Here is a 14794-nt window from a genome sequence, read left to right as displayed (position 1 = left end):
AATTTTTTATTTTGGAAAAGCTATGAAAAAGTCCTTGATATGTGTCGTCTTTCATTCTAAATGTACGCTAGAAGTTTCCTTAAGTATTCAAAGTGTTTTTGGTTATTACTTTTAATGAGAGTGAGATTGGAACAAATTAAAATAATATAAAACAAGACTGCGGATTTTTATGTAAATTAATGTTTTTCTGAGCATAATTAAAGAAATATAACTTAAGTTGTGATTTGTTTCGCTTACTAAATATTATAACGACCTACGTATTATAATTTGTATATATTATACACATAGGTATATTGTATATATTTATAATTTGTATACATTATACATTTTTGCATATTATGTGCATTCTGTACAATTGAAATTTTTTAATTTTCCATAATTTTCTAATTTTTTAATTGTTTAGTCAGTTATTTAGTGTAAATAGATATTTCATAAAAATTCAGGATTGTGAAATATGAAATGGAAAAAGTTATTAATAAAGTTAAGAGTAGACTATGGATTTTTATGTAAATGCATATTTTTGTAAACGTAACTAAGGAAATAGAACCTAAATTCAGATATCTTTCAACTGCTAAATACTATAACGATTACTGTAACCTGTATACATCCTATGAAGCGAACAGGAGAAGAATTTGAAATATATATAAGTCACGTTATGAAATAAACAATTTTATTTGCACATTTAAACTAAAACAGTAATTTAGAAATAAGCAAGGCACATTTTGAGGCAACTTTTAAAACTATTCTTTATCGTCCTAAACATTCCAAAAGTATCAATTGTTTTAATATCAGAAATATGGTTGGTTCTTTTGCAAAAGATCATGTATTTTTCAACTATTCTTAAACTTCTTACTTTCTTATATTTGACATATTATTCTCCTTTTTACCTACTAAATCACGTTAAAATCAGAAAAATCGTAAAAATGGACTTGTTCCATTTTGTTCTGTAATACATTTTTATACATATACATACTTTTGCATATTGCAATTAGTATATAAACATTGGCAGTCCAATTATAATATATAAATTATATATATAACAATAGCCATATATTATTATTTATCTAAAAAAAGAGGAAAGTGCAATAATTGTTAAGATGTTTGAACACTGGCTAGATTCAGAAAATGATTAGTGATGGGTATCAATTTTTTTAAGATTGCCATAGAACTATATTTTTGTCACATTTGCAATAAGGAAAAATTCCAATATATTCTGTAGATAATCTAAAGATACACATACTTACTACAGAATTTTAAGATCTGAATTTCAAGAAATGTTAAAATCAGAGAGCTTTATACCTAACGTGACTCCTGAGAGCATATACATCATATGAAAATAAGGTAATATTTTATCAGATACTCTTGATATTTGTTGGTACCTTGCTGCAAAGAGAATTTAATTTTATAGATCGATAGTTTACTAATGGTTGCTTTGGTATAGAAATGATGATGTATAAAATATGCCTTTTTGATATTTGTATGTAGATTCTATATTGTTACGATCAATTTTACATAATATTGAAACGTTTCTTAATAAATATTAACTCTTGAAAGCTTTATTCAAAGTTAAACTGTTGAGGTTATTCGATGTATAACCTTCGATGTAGAGAAAACTAGTGGATAAATTGTAAGGCAGAAAATATATTTAAATATAAATGTAATTATAAGTAAGAATACAATTTGAGCTGGTCTAGATCCGCACGCTAGCTGTGTTACCCAATAACTGAAAAACGCCGAAGCCAACGTCGCTTGTCTACTGTTTGTGGTCTGACTTCGTCGCAGTCTTTTGTCTACGCGCTGTCGATGGCTTCAGTGCTTGAGAAACTAAAAAGACCAGATGTAGAGTTTTCTTATAAGTGGTGACCACTTCAACATAAACAATTTTTTAGTATAGATATAGCTTATATTTATGAAGATATGTACTGTTTTATATAATAAACTTAATTAAAAATACTTAAATAGCTAATTTCGTAATTTATATAAAATGTTTGGAACAATATTTCGAATTAAATGACATTAAAAAGTATTACAATATTTTCACCGAGTTAAGTTTTAAAGAAATGTAGAGGTTTATGTGTAGAGGATGGTTGGTTTAATGGACGAGATTGCTCGTTGTTGAAACCGTTGAATATATTTAAAACGATAAATTAGTATACAGATAATGTTCGCAAAGACGCTCGTACTAACCGATTCGCTAAGACAGTGTATAAGTCGTAAAATAGAATCGCTAATGACTCGTTAATTAGATCGCGGATATTATTTATACTGCTCAAGGGAGAGTCGGAAAATTCAAATTCGTCTTTGTTCGACGGTTGCACGTAGCGGCGACATTGTTCTGCTCAGAGTTTATTTATTCTTACATTACGTGTATTCTAACGATCTTGATACTCCGAGGCAAAACAACAACATGATTTGAATTGTAACTTATGTGCCGTTATATCACCCCTCCCCCCTACCAGTGATAACGTTTTTATATTTGTTGAAATCGGTTTACAAAGTTTTTTGTTCTTTTGTTGTACATACGGTCGTACGACTTCGCTCGTCGTTTTCGTATGCGGTTGTGAAAGTTCGACATCTGCGGATTTGTCGTTTCGATGCGGGGTAAAACGTCGGCCGCTTGTTGTCAAACCCGTGCAGATGTTGCGCGACATCTTCGATATGCGGCGGTGGATACCTGTCGGTACGATGCAGGCGTTCAACACACGGTCGCTGCGGTGTCGTAGGCCTCCGTTCTTCTTTGGTATGACGTGCAGAGGTGATGCCCATGGACTATACACTGGCCACATCACTCCTTGCTCGGTCAGCGTCTCAAATCTCGCCTTCAACTGCTCGCGTCGAGCGGAGACGAGACGTCGAGGTTCGTTGAAGATGGAAGGGCCTGGCGTGGTTTTCGATATGAAGTACGGCACTGTCGTATTTTGTTGCTACTGAACGAGTGGACGAGTCGCGTCCGAAAATTCGACGAGAAGTCGGTGATACGTCGACTCACTGACGATTGCTTTGCTCGATATAGCCTCTGTCGTGTCCGTGTGCCGTGTTGTCGATAGGTTGCTGGTCTTGTCGCTGTGGCGTCGATTTCGAGGATCGACCAGTAACCCGTAGTGGCTTAAGAAGTCCACGCCGATGAAAGGCATGCTAACGTCCGCCACCGTGAAACGTCGTTTCGTGTTCGTCGTGGTGGTAGGTTCCGTTTTTGATTCCAGGTGCCTGGGGAACGGCACTTCTTCGCGCGGCCCTGGAACGTTGCATGGAAGTAACAGGGGCTGAGCTGTTGCGATTCGGGTGCTTCCGGCTTCCGGGTGCCTTCCGTGGATGTTGTCGGCCACCTTGATCGGGGCGTTTCCGTTATCCTCAGCGCAGTTAGTACATGTTGAGTATTCGCTGGGAGGTGTTTCTTCCAGGTCGCCAGCACTAAGTCGTCGAAGGCTGACGAGGCGGCAAGCTTCCTCAGATCCGTATAGAATTAAGACAGCGTTCTATCGCCAATTTCTTCGTTCTCGAACTCCTAGTGTAGTCTTGAACCGTTTGAGTCTGCGAATTCTGTACGAAGTTGTCTGTTGCTACTGGTCATTATGAATGTTCACTTTTCATACGTCGATGTCACCAATGTAGAGATTGTTTAGTCATGTTCAACTCACGTCGGGGTTACCAATTTGTAGAAGTTTATGTGTAGAGGGCGATTGGTCGGTGAGGTTTAACACGTTGACTGCCACGCGTGTTTTCAAAGAAATCTCCGTCAGACCACGCGTACAGCAGTATCAAGCGTTCTCTGCTAGGTGTTCCCATCGATATTTTAGTAATACGAATCGCTCAAGTGGTCTCAAGAGTGATCTTTCGTTTCATTTGTTCGCAACATTAAAACCACTGGTTGTTGTTGAATATAACGAAGGAAAGTGTGGTATGGATTATTCCGACCAAATGGTTTCTTATGCCACCACAATTAGAAAAGGAATCAAATGGTACAGAAAACTTGGCATTCGATTCTTTCTGGGAATATCTGTTGTAAACGCTTTGACGGTTTACAAAATTGCAACAAGAAAAAATATAGATATTAGAATATTTAGACAATTATTAGTTGCAAAATTATTAAGGTTGTCTGAAAATACAAAAAATCCTTGTCTTCGACGGAATCAGCATAATATTGCCGTTCGGAAAAATGATTCCGGAAGATGCATTAGACGCGCATGCAAACTATGTTATGCAAATAAAAGAAGTCGAATGGACCGAACAAAGGCACAAAAGAATTTGAAGAAAACAACTTATTGTCCAAATTGTCCCGACCAACCTCAGCTATGTATAGAATGCTTTAAAGTTTTACATTCTAAATAATTTTTTTAATAAACCATTTTCGTATTTTTATTTTATAACAATTCAACTATTATTATAATTAATTATTAAGTAACAATTTATTATTATGGAATATCTTTTCAAATACCTACGACGATCCTTCGCAAAAATACGGGTGTCGTGGCAGTCAACGTGTTAATGGACGAGGTTGTTCGTTGTTGAAACCGTCGAATATATTTAAAATGATAAAGTAGTATACAGATAATGCTCGCAAAGACACTCGTACTAACCAGTTCACTGAGACAGTGTATAAGTCGTATAATCGACTGTAACTCATTTCCTTGCGATCGCGTCCGCTTATTTATACTGCTCAGGGGAGAGTCGAAAAATTCAAATTCGTCTTTGTTCGACGGTTGCACGTAGCGGCGACATTGTTTTGCTCGAAGTTTATTTATTCTTACATTATGTGTATTCTAACGATCTTGATACTCCGAGGCAAAACAACAACATGATTTGAATTGACTTCTAATTCATGTGCCGCTACAGAAATATACTTGAATTATACTTTTTTTGAATATTGTATATATTCGAAGAATTATATTAAAATAACATATATTTGTATGATATCATGCTAAAATTTCGATTTTTATATAAATTAAGTATTCAATGAGGTCATTATGAAAAATTCTTTTCTCTATTCTCACGTGTAGCCTATTTCCCATATGTTTATTTTCCATTCTTTGTTCAGCTTGCATGTGAAAACTTTTTATATATACATATCTTTTAATTATAGTGGAATTGCAATTATCAAAACATCGATTAATGGACCACTGATTAATCGAAAAATTAGAGATATGTAGTGCCTTGTAACAAAAATTGGGAAACGAGAATAGAAGGTGAAAGATATTATTGCATTTTTATCCGAAACCTTTTACTCCTGCTTAATATTAGATAATATTTATAAAGTATTACGAAATAGATAATATTTCCTCATATGAAAACAAAGTTATTTGATTATAAGGAAAAAATTGCTTTTTCGAACAGCGTGTATTATAATTAATTTCAATAACTCCTTGGGGCATAGGATTTTAAAACAAAAAAAGACTAATTGTACAGAAATTTTATTTAAGATTAAAACCGCTCTAGGTGAATTATGAACACATACTGACCGAATTAGTATATACATATTTTTTGTATTAGTCAGATTTATTACAACACGAAGTCGGTGGGATATATTAAAAGCCGCTGTGCATATATAAATACTAAAAAGGCGAGTTACTTTTTATCTCACTATGTTCCAAAGAGATAACTAACCTTCTACTATATTTTCCAATACTTATACCAACGAACTCTTAGAATTTGAAACTCCTACAAAAGCCAACATTTTTATATCACAAAAGATTTTCAATTGGTCACATACCTTCATATTTCAAATGCGAAAGTGTTACGTTTACATAATTCGATTAACTGCAAATCTCACTCAATAAATACAAAGCTAGCTACTTGTTACAGAATTCAATCATTCAATTGACACTTGCTCAATAATCGCTGATCCCTTTCCATCGTCGCTTACGGACACGCGTGTAAATCAGTATCGGAATTAATCACGATCCAAAGTCGATTTTTACAACACGACCTTATAACAAGCACGAATTTATCAATTTTCTGCTTTGGGTCTCGGTCTGAAAAGATACAGCGAGTAAACAAATTATTATGAACACGTAGGATGAAGATATTACATATTTTGCATGTTCAGTAATATTATGATTTCGATAATAGTGAGATGTACAAAATATATTCTTCTTCACGTATTTAATGTACGTACGTACATATATCAGACTTTGTATACGCTTTCTTTATAACGATGCTTTATTCTTAACTGTTTCCTTTTCACTAGTTTATAAATTGGAAAAGTGAGTTTAAGCTTTATGAAATTTAATACTATTGTGTGGAGTTAGGATTAAAAAAAATTGAATATTTGTTGCTTACTACGTAAAATTTTCATATTATCATGAATTTGTATTTTTTATGTTAATAAGATATTTTCTTTTTTAAATGAACTCAGAACAGTTAAGAACCAGAGTGACGATAAGTATTAGGACCCCTGGATAGTGTAATAACATCAATAACGAGTAAACCTAAATAATTATTAGGACACTATCAAAATCTTTAAGAGTCATTATTCGGTTTGAAATCTGATTATATTCGATAATTTAGTAAGATTCTTATAAATTTGCTATAATAACATCATTTTTCTTATTCATTGGTGAATTTGTTGTCATACGTTTTCATGTACGCCGAAAATGATTTTACAACTCAATTCTACATTTTATCATATAGAATTGCTGATACATATAACACACATGGTATATTCAGAAGAAGTTTCATTATAGAGTATCACCCTTTGTCTTTCCTCGTTTTGCATACGATAACTTCTACAAAATTAAAGATAAAACACCATTTAAACTAATCACTTTTCTCCACTTCATCTCAATACTTTTTTATTATTCACAGAAATATGCATCTCTATTAAAAGAATTAATGCAATTCTGAAACAAACTGGACTTGTAAAAAAAATATGACTCTGTAAATGTATTACTCTTGAAATCATTTGTTGCATCGAGCAGTCTGTATATTCTTTGGAAATTGTAAAGATTTTAAATATAATTGTCATATGTTATTAAAAATGTAATAATATGTTTTATAATAAAAAGAGGTCTCATTTAGAGTGCATCTTGAATTTTATTTGTAATTAGACTTCAAATAAGTAGTAATTTCGAAGTATTCGTAATAATATGATCGCCCATTATCGTTTATCCTCGATCGTAATATTCCATCTCGTTGCCACGAGGCACGCTAAAAGCAAGATGGAAGACAATTGAGGAGAAAGCGACGGGAGAAAAAGGTTTCGAAGATAGGGAAACTAAAGATAGAAAGAAAAGAGAAAAAGCTTCTGGGTGGCTATGATTGAACCGAATCGTCTTTTATGTTTAAAAGTAACTTTAATTTCTTCGACCGCGACAATTTGTACGATTTAAATTTGCGTTCGTAGTTGCTCTGCCTTCTTCCTTTTCACTTCTCTCAACTAGTATTTTCAATTATACACAACATTGCGACATGCTGAGACAACTAATTAGCTTGACAAAGATTTCTTAATCTCTGGAGTTATGGTGACTACCTGTTTTAATTATCTTCGTCCTAAGCGTTGTGGCTGCGCTTTTTTCTTTCTGCATCAATCATCCTAATCTCAATAGTTCGTTTGTGGTCGCAAATTAACTGGTAGCGAATAGTGTTATAGCTGTGCTGTATAATATTTGTAACGAGATTGTGTTTCGCTTCAATTTTTGGGTATCTTCTTTTGTAATATACAATTTCCTCATCGTAAGGAAAATTAGTTGAAATGAAATATATTTGGAAAGTAATTTTGGTTTCAATTGCTGTAGAATCTATGCGATGATTTAGAAGCGCAATGTTTAGTTAACTTACCTACGAATGTAAAAATTTGTAAAGAATAGTTTTAAAAATCTAAAGGTCTTAATTTTCTATAAACGTAATTGTATTAACCCATTAAAATAATATTAGTATTTAAGATAATGTTATTAAGATGTTTAATGTTCCTGTTATTTTCAATAAAAGAAATGAAACAGGATACGCCAATAATTGCTTTACATCTAACCAATATCAATGAAGAAATTTCATCTATTACATTAATTCAAAATTCTCCGAACTAATGTATAAACATGCATCGACGTGTATATTGCTGTTGTTCTGGGCACTCATTTGCAAGGAACTTCTTTTTCTATATATAATTATAAGCTTATATATCAAGTGGCTCTTTTCCAGCTGATAATTTTGCCGTGTCAGCCGCGTATTTCAATTCCATCTTGCATTTCTCCCAGCAAAAATTAAAACCTCTTAACTTCTGTACCGTTAAAGTTGAAGATAATTACGAGTGGGACACCAAAAGAAGAAGGAAAAATCGAGATGTCGCGCAACTTGGTGTAGCGGTAATCCAAGATACGTAAATTATTTACATTACTTTTATTAAAAATATATATTAATCTATCTTCAAAGAACAAGTTCATATGTTGTATAACAAATTGTCATAGTAAACTCATTTATCACTCACAACATCTTGTTTTCCTACCGAACTGTGTGTATTATTTGTGATGAACGAGTATTTTATGTTATTCATTTATAACTTTTTTATTTATTTTAAACGTTTTAGAGAATTTTAGAGAATTTTAGACCTTTTTTATCCAATTATTGATATGATATGGAACATACAAAGAAACAAATGATATACATAAAATTTGTGGAATGTTCTTAATTACGCTATTAGTTACCTATGTGTCTATTTATTTTGTGTCATATTCAGTTTATTTATTGACTTCTATCTTTATTAAACTTTATATCTAGACTTTATTGAAATACTACTATTTAAATTTGTTATTGGTATTACTTGTTATCATTGTGTTACATCATCTTTTACTGTTAAAATGATTACTTCGAATTTAATCGTAATTAAGTCATGAATATTCAAACTTTATAAAATTACGAACGATTATTTGTTATAATCCTTCTATCTGTCAAATTTCAGAAACGTTTTTATGGAAACTAATAAATAATAAAAAATAAGCAAATATACACGTCGGAGTGGCGTTGTGGATAGAGTTGTGGGTGTTTGGTGAATCTTCGTTGAAATTAGCCATCGTTGCGGTATAACAAAGGTACGGTTTATTAACACAAGTATGGATAATACAGATTTGACAATCAAACACGGCGATTAGGCGCTCGCGACACTAGTGACAATGGTCTCAGGTTCGATAACGAATCCGCGGTCAACGGGATGATAGATGAACGTTCTCACAAAATCTAAGTCTGAATAATTACTGATCGTAAAGACGTTACTCTTTAGTCGATGAGATTGCGAGAGAGAATGAATTTCCGTCCCGATGATGCCACTGAGGAAAACTATAATGAGATGTGTCTAAGGACACGAGATCATCGGATTCGTCGAGGATAGCCTTCGTTCAGAAGGTGAGAGAAATTGGCGTTGCTACTAATTGGTCAATCTCCATATCGGTGGTTAGAAAAAGATGCTAGCCGCCCTCGAGGAGAAGTTGCTAGTGGGAGACGTCGTTCGTTGAAAAATAGGTCTCCTCTATCTTCTCGTAGTTGGGACAAAGACTGTTTGTTTGAAGGACTTTAGGTAACTAGATCTTAGTGTTTATAACGGCCCTCGGGCTAGCTGATCATGTACTGTGGAGACGCATCGACATCTGGCAATCATCTTACTAGAAGAATAGGGTCTGCGTGTGGCGAGCTACGGGATAGAAACCGTTCGAATGTTTACTGTCGCGTACCGCCACAAATATTTCTTTTAAGGAGAGCTATAGAATTACTCTATACCTTTGTTAGACAAAGCGTCCATCCCGTGACCACGGCTACGTTCGGCGACTGGCTGTCGCCTCGAGCCCAAGCTCACTATCACTAATCTCGAACAATTACAATCGGATTGAATAACTACAATTGTTTAATTACAGTCATAGTAGATTCTAGATTACAATGTTGCGGGATTATCCAAAATTCCAGAGGCTCCGGTGTTCTTTCATCTCCGACATACAAATATGAAATATTAATTATAACGCAGATTATAAAATTACAGCGAATTTTACTTTATCTTTTACTCAATTTTAGTTTAGTAACTTTCTTTATGAAAAATGTATTACAATATCATTATAGAAGACAAGAATATTATAAAATTATGTTTGTTCATGCCTCAATACCTGTCCTTTGCCAAATTTCATATTTATAAATATCATCTATTTAATAAACATCTTTAAATCCAGATATTTGTTAATATTTTACTTTATCTTTTGCGTCTTATTTTTTGGTTCATTAACTACTAATGTGAAGGGACTTGGACCTTTACTGGAATTTGGATGCTTTATTTCCGATTGTGCGTGTTGATAATGTAATCCTAGCCTGCAAGAAGCGACCAATGAAGGAATTATGTTGTCCAAACTTTCTTTTCAAGTTACAAAAATTCTACCGACAGTGATTAATTGCTCTTGAGTAGACATCCGGAAGAGTGTGTCTAATAAGGTAGCACATTATGGAGCTCATGATTGAAATATTTAAAAAAGATTCCAGTCATGCTTTTATTGAAAGTGATGCGATTAAAAATATAATCTATAATAAAACACGTTAAATTTAGCATCATTTGAAATAATTATAAAAGAAAAATTATATTTTGATTAGATCTGATTTTTAACGATCTTCTTATGATTTTTTAAATATCATTAAAACTCATTTAACGATCATTATATGTTAGTAATTGCAATGATATCTACAAGTTTATGATAAAATTCTTCATTTTCATTAAAATAGCAATAAAAATTGTAAAATGTGATAAAAATTTCTTATAAAGATTAGAATTAAATATTAAAATTTTATATAGGTTCGTATATAAATCCTTATCCAGCAAAGCTTTAAAGTACACCACAAAATAGAGTAAATAATAAGATACTTTTATTCTCGACTACCATGTTTCAAAATAGTAATTATATTATACATATTCGCAATACATTAAATGAACGTGATACAAAATAACGGAAATATGTACCGAATATTTATTCTTTCATTATATAACAGAATTTAAACGATGTTGAAATATTAACTTAAACGATGTCCTCGCAAATGGTAATTGATAATCATTATGAAGGCTACAACGCGGCATGCGGCATGTCAAACATAAAGGTTCATATCTCCATAATAGATGATGTGAAAGATGCAAGCCTATAGTGTTCGAAAATGCTTCACTATTAGTTACAGAAATATATGTTGTAAAATTGTAAGTTCCCCTTAAAAAATTTTAACATTATTGTCACAGGCTCCAAACTATCGCAGGATCAAATAGACGAGAGTATAGGTATGTCCCCCTTGATATAAAATTTTTGTTTGGAACATTTTTTCGTATCATTCATACTTTTCGGGACTATAAATAGACTTTTCTAAATTTATAGATGAAAGTCTTTTAGATAAATTTCTTTTTTCAGAACAATATACATTTAAAGTTCGTATAAAATAAGTATTAAATTCGTTTAATTGTTCAAACATTTTTCATCTCTTTGTTTAAGACCACACCATCAATTTAGTCGGTATAAATTTAGACTATATTTCATGAAAGACTCATTTCCGCCCTCCTGTCGAATTTCTCACCGCAGTTCCATTTCATCATCATCTTACACAATTCTGATGAATAATAACACAAAGGAAAATTATCTTCTACACTCGAGGAACTTTGTTTCTAATCAATCTCACGTCGCCGTCAAGATCCCTTTGCTGCTACAAAATACTTTCTGCTCTAAATCTCTTGGTTTTCAGCTTCGCTCATCAAAACAGTACTGCTTGGTTAACTGGCCGTAAGATTTATGGCGAAAAGTTTTTTAAAGCAACACATCTGCTTCCCTAAATTTATTACGCTTAAGTTATAAGCGACGATTATTGGAAGAATGATTGCAAGGTCATAGCAGTGTTGAGCTTTAATAGGGAGATATATTAAAAAATATGCTTATAAATACATAATTTCATGTAAACAAACAGTTTCCTCGCCATGGGAGAAAAAATAGAAAGATGTCTCCAACGCTAAGCCATTTTAAAAGTTTGATTGAAATATTATTACGAAAGTAAACTTCCTATATTTAAGAAATAATCTTTCAAAATGTAAGTCTTGGGCTTAAATCTAGGGTCCAAGTTGAAGTCTAATATCTTGAATTAAATGAGGCATTTTTCATTCCGAAAAAAATTTAGCTTCATTAATTTAACTTAAAGAAAATGTATAATTACCTAAAGATACAATTGTAAAAATTATTATTTTTAAACAAAAAGCGTTAAAAAGGAAATCGGTGACTGTTACAAAAAAAAAAAAAAAAAAAGAAGAAGAAGAATATTATTACTAGACTGCGGATATTTATACTTTACGTGTTTATGAACACAAATAAAGAAGTAGACTCGGTACAAAGATTTGTTCTATTTATATGTATACAAATATTTCTATTATCTATAACAAGTACTATATTTTGAATATTTTATATATTTTGCACCTTCAAATTTTCTATAAATGCATATGCATACGTGTTATCATACTTTAACAAAATACTGAACTGTGTAATGTAGTTTTACTTTCATGTATCTTGTATATAAGTCATATATCAAGCGTAATATAAATAGAAATAAAATATAAAGTATAAGATATATGAATGTTTAAATTTAAAAATGTTATTACACATTGCTTACAAAAAATGTGCAATAGCTAGCATATAATCAGGTCCAATCCGCGAGGTCGACGATGTGTTAAATAACTGCATTCATAACTGCGTCTAAATAACGTCTCCGTGTATTGTTCAATCATTTTTGTCCTTGGCAGAACAATGGATCAATGTTTTTAGATTTCAAGACGGGATCTTTGTCCTTTTCTTGCTCTTTTATTCTGGCATTCTAGTCTTTTCCCCTTCTCTTTTTTACTTTCCTCTCGTTAGTATTATCTCTGTGTAATGAATATACACATACAATCATTGTTTAGCTAAGCCACAGGAAACAAACTCTGGGGATTCCCCTTTCAATAACCTTGAATAAACAAAACTCGCAGTGGTTTGCGATAAATTAATTCCACGTTTCTCATTTATTCCAAGATATATACATAGAGCCATCCATTGGTAAACAGAATTTTGTTTGATTACGTGGAATAAAATTTATGAATTGATAATCGTTATAAATAGGTTGTTTCCTATTCGGCGTAGTAATATACTGTATTAACAAATAGATTGCAGATGTTTACATACTTATAGGACATTTAAATATGCAAATATATATGTGCGAAAATGTGTGTTAGTACAATATATGCAAAATAAAATGCTTGTTATAATATTTAGGGGATAAAATAATTTTCTGTAAGGATTTGATTTCTTGAATTATTCTTTAAAGATATGAATTTGTACAAAGATTCCCAGTATACTAATAGAACAAAATGAGATGATTTAAAAATACAAACATGTGTAGAAGACTAAATATAAATGTTCCAATAAGACATAGTCGATGGAAACGATATAGTGAGGCTAAAAATTAGACATTAAGCTGCGGCTTCGATGGGTGTATTTTGAGAACTTGCTTTCAAAATTGTAATTTATATAAAATTTTGTGAACACATTCTTCTTCCTACTCTACTGTACTGTTAATACTTTTTTCTACTGTATTTTTATATAATATATTTAATACTACAATATATTTCTATTATAAACGACAAATGTCTGAGAAAAATTTGAGCTTTTTTTAAAACTAAGCATATTAGTTATACATATATTAATGCATTTTGCAGCTTGGAATTAAATATAAATTAATCTTAAAACACATTTATAACACATATGTGATGATGGTAATGAACGTATTAAATATAAAAAACGAAACACAATATTAAATTGATATTCGCTGGAATAAAATATCAAATCCCTACACTGCCAAACTATGAAGAGAAGCGGCAATCGGAACAAAGTGTGAAACATGTTTTTTTAGATCTCTAAGTAATTGGGAACATTTTACGTTTTTATTTAATGTAAAATTTCAGTAAAGTATAATATTCTGTTAAAAAATCGTACTTATTACCCTTAGACAAAGTGTGCAGAACAAATAAAAACAAACAAGGAAAGCAATAACAGTATTGTAATAATTGGTTTGTTAGGCATTACATATCTCCGAAATTACCATCTCAAAAATATAAACTTTATCGTCTAACCGATTTTATGACTATACATATCTCTTCCATTGGCTATATGTATATTCTTAGGCATCCACCAGGTTGACGAAAACTCTACCAACAAAATTCCCCTTAGTAAAATACTCGATCTTTGTGACCTGCCACGCAGTATGTATTGCACTAAGGAAGGCGTTCTATGGCATTCTTAAGAGTTAATCACTATGCTTTTTGGGATGAATACCATAGTATATAAGAAGAAATAGAACGATTTTTAAGAATTCTCAATTAGGATGTTGCTTACTATATGTATATAAAAATTAGTAATCTCTATTATTTTAAAGAACATCATTTAGCGGTCGAGTTTTCGCTTCATGTAAAAGACGATACTTACATGACCTATCTGTGATTCTTCGGGTTTTAATCGTGTTTCCAATAGGAATGTTTACGAATCAGAACACAACGTACTATTAAAAATACGATCAAAACCGGAACTATAAATATGTCATCTAATAAACGTCGTGAGAGTTTAAAATCTAAAATGGTATTTACAGTTAATTGTTAATGGATTTTATAAAGGAAGATGTATGTTTTGTAATAAAAAGATTAAAACCATTTGATAACATTTATAATTTCATGCACTCAATCTTTAAATGCGTTCATTTTGTTTTTATAAGTGAAATTATCTAGTAGTTGATCTCCTACGGCTATCATTTAATAAAAAATTATTCTATTATATACATATAGTAATAAACT

At 31.8% G+C, this 14794-nt stretch overlaps 2 protein-coding genes across 4 annotated transcripts in view; one reads left to right on the top strand and one right to left on the bottom strand.

The window, feature by feature from the left end:
• LOC138184155 (uncharacterized) overlaps nucleotides 1-14794 on the bottom strand; it is a 358970-nt gene that overhangs the window by 233294 nt on the left and 110882 nt on the right. The window lies entirely within an intron of this gene.
• The window catches only part of LOC138183892 (golgin subfamily A member 6-like protein 25), a 143057-nt gene that overhangs the window by 103653 nt on the left and 24610 nt on the right, over nucleotides 1-14794 (top strand). The gene's annotated exons all lie outside the window — the stretch shown is intronic.

Source organism: Bombus flavifrons, chromosome 1 (assembly GCF_040668555.2).
Source record: "Bombus flavifrons isolate JBK064 chromosome 1, iyBomFlav1_principal, whole genome shotgun sequence".
NCBI lineage: Eukaryota > Metazoa > Arthropoda > Insecta > Hymenoptera > Apidae > Bombus > Bombus flavifrons.
Note: the sequence above shows the minus strand (reverse complement) of the source record. Positions and strands in the feature narration are given on the sequence as shown.